We start from the raw sequence: 3,050 nt of genomic DNA, 5'->3' as shown, positions 1-3,050 counted from the left end.
TTAGTAACAATTGTAAGAAGCAAGGCAAACTTTATATGACAACTAGTGACCCACCCCGGCTTCGCACGGTTGCAAAAACTACCAATGTTCCTTTACTATATGCATGTATTATACATTTAAACCTTCCTCTGGAATCTCTCTATGTACTAAAGAAAACCACATCAAAGTCCGTTGCTTAGTTTTAAAGATCTAAGCATACAGACAGCGGGAAGTGACTTTGTTATATACTATGTAATGATATTAAAATGTCATAATTTTTTTTACCCAAGATAACTCAAGACGACATCAGAACGTAAATAATTACAGTTTATTATATTTTGCTAAATGAGTTTTTCTAAATTCAAACAGCAGAAGACAGTCTTTGTTCACAAATGACATTATGCATGGCTAATTGTAATGACACCGCGTGAAATAAATTCAAATTGAAGTATCGTCATAGTCTTTACAATACTACTTATGTCGTTAGAATTTACACTTTTGTATATTGTTTCATATTCAAAATATGCAACGGAGTGTTCAGACAATTATACACGGCCAGTTCTTATGACATCTTGAATCGAATTTGATTTGTATTGAAGTTGTCATATGACGTCACACTAGATTTGATTACTAGGTATCTGTAACAAATTGTTTCATTAATTACTTATTAAGGTAAAGCCGTATCAAGTTTTGTGTTAGGTCAATTTTATTCAAGTTTAAAATTTTGGAATTCGTTATGTATTTCTTGAAAAGACTAAAATTTTATAAAACGTTAAAGCATAAATAAATAGTTAATAAACAATAATAACGCAAACGTGCTTCGTCAAAAAAATTATTTATACATTTTTATTTGCAAACGTTAACACATATTTTTGCTTAAAAGTAAACAAATTTAAAAAGTGATGGAAAAAACTGCAAAGTAATTATTTTTAAAAACAAGTAATTACAAGAATAATCACGTCAAATAAAACATACAGTGTAGTATAAAACGCATATAAAACCTCTTATATTTGTGTTAATATAGTCTTTAGAACTTATTGACATCAAAGAGAAATTAGAATTAGTTGACATTAAAACTAATTATTACTTGTCAATCGGCTTATCTTTTCTTTAAAAGTGTTATTTCGATAAGTTTATTTATATCATTTTCAATTAACAGTATATGTAAGTACGGCCTAATTATTTTTATTATATTTAAACGAATAAATCATTCGAATTTTACGTGGATTTAGTGTTCACTTTGTTACGTTTTAAGCCGAGTATGGATTGCGTACAATTTTGCACGTAATGTCGTATTGATCCGGGAGCCAGGTACAAATTTGGTCAATTATTTTCTTCGAGGACTAGCAGGAAGTATTATAGACTAAACTTAGCAGAAATAATTTTCATGACCAATTGGTCATGAAAATCTGGCACTGGATCCCGGACTATATCTTAGAACGGCCGTACAACGTTGTAAAAGCATTGAAACGTCTAATGATTAAAAGTTAAAACGTCTATTGCCAAAGAAGGATTGTAACTAAATCCGCTACACAGTTCTGTCTGTCTGTCTTATCTTTACGGTATCTTCTTTCATTTTCCTCCAGTTATGAGGACGAAATCAAATTTTTAACCGACTTCAAAAAAAGATGAGGTTCTCAATTCGACTGAATTTTTTCATGTAGGTTTGTCACCTCAGAAGATTTTACTGGGTGGACCGATTTCGATGATTCCTTTTTTAATAAAAAGGTGGTGCGTGTTATATTGTTCCATTTAAGTTTAATTGAGATCTGATAGGTATATTTTGAGTCGTATCTAGTAATGGTTATTTACTTGACTATTTTTTCGTCGACCTACGTTGTATTATATCGCATAACTTATAACTGAGTGTACCGAATTTGAAGATTCTAGTTTTGATCGAAAGCCGGTACTTGTCTTGTGGTTTTATTTAAACTTGATCGAGTTTTGTTAACCGACTTCCAAAAAAGGAGGAGGTTCTCAATTCGACTGATTTTTTTTTTATGTATGTTACATCAGAACTTTTGACTGGGTAGAGCGATTTCGACAAATTTTCTTTTAATCGAAAGGTGGTGTGTGCCAATTGGTCCCATTTAAATTTATTTGAGACCTAACAACTACTTTTCGAGTTATATCTAATAATGCGTTTTTACTTGACGCTTTTTTCGTCGACCTACGAGTACGTTGTATTATACCGCATAACTTTCTACTGGATGTACCGATTTTGATAATTCTTTTTTTGTTAAAAGGAGATATCCCAAGTTTAGTACCTTGATAAGGAAACCAGGATCTGATGATGGGATCCCAGAGAAATCGAGGGAAACTCTTGAAAATCCGTAATAACTTTTTACTGGGTGTACCGATTTTAATAATTTTTAGTTTAATCGAAAGCTGGTGTTTGTCATGTGGTCACATATAAATTTTGTTGAGATCTGATAACTAATTTTTGAGTAATCTTTTATAATGCGTAGTTACTTGACTATTTTTTCGTCGATCTACGTTGTATTACTCGTCGATGTAATTGAAGTCGGTTTTTTTTCGTTTGCGAGCAAACACAGTTATTAAAAAGTTATTTGACTAAAATAAATATTTTATAACTAAAGATACCCACTACCATATTCACATCACCTTGACATATCTCATCCAGATTTTTTTTTCATTATAATACTGGCGTTAAAACACAAACAAAAAAAGGTACGTCTAGAATTTGTGAGAAACATTTGCGTTATGTTTTGCATTTGCGTGATGACATATTAAAGTTTAACAACAAATAAAAACTACTAACTTCAGTATAAAACTATTTTAGAACATTGGCTAGTAAAGCAACTGTTAATAACACCTCTAATTCCAAAATTTCAGACAATGTTAAAGATCGGCGGAGGCGCGGTGCTGCTCGCAGCAATCGTGGCCGTGTTCGTGGTCGCCACACAGGGCCGGGATCCGGACCTGGAGGCGTCAGAACAGGAGGGGAGAGAGTACATTATGCACTTGGACAAAATGGCCGGCGCCAGGAAGAACCGAGCCAGCCTCGCGGAATGGGCGTACACATCTAATATTACAGAAGAGAATGAGGA

The 3,050-nt window shown here is 32.8% G+C and overlaps 1 long non-coding RNA gene across 1 annotated transcript; it reads left to right on the top strand.

Moving 5' to 3' along the window:
* The first annotated feature begins 503 nt into the window (after positions 1-503).
* LOC123655201 lies at positions 504-3,050 on the top strand. Its single transcript, XR_006743327.1, has 3 exons — positions 504-514; positions 2,504-2,506; positions 2,836-3,050. It is a non-coding gene; the product is annotated as an uncharacterized LOC123655201 (long non-coding RNA).

Source organism: Melitaea cinxia, chromosome 7, assembly GCF_905220565.1.
Source record: "Melitaea cinxia chromosome 7, ilMelCinx1.1, whole genome shotgun sequence".
Classification (NCBI taxonomy): Eukaryota; Metazoa; Arthropoda; class Insecta; order Lepidoptera; family Nymphalidae; genus Melitaea; species Melitaea cinxia.
This window is presented reverse-complemented; position numbering and strand designations above follow the sequence as displayed.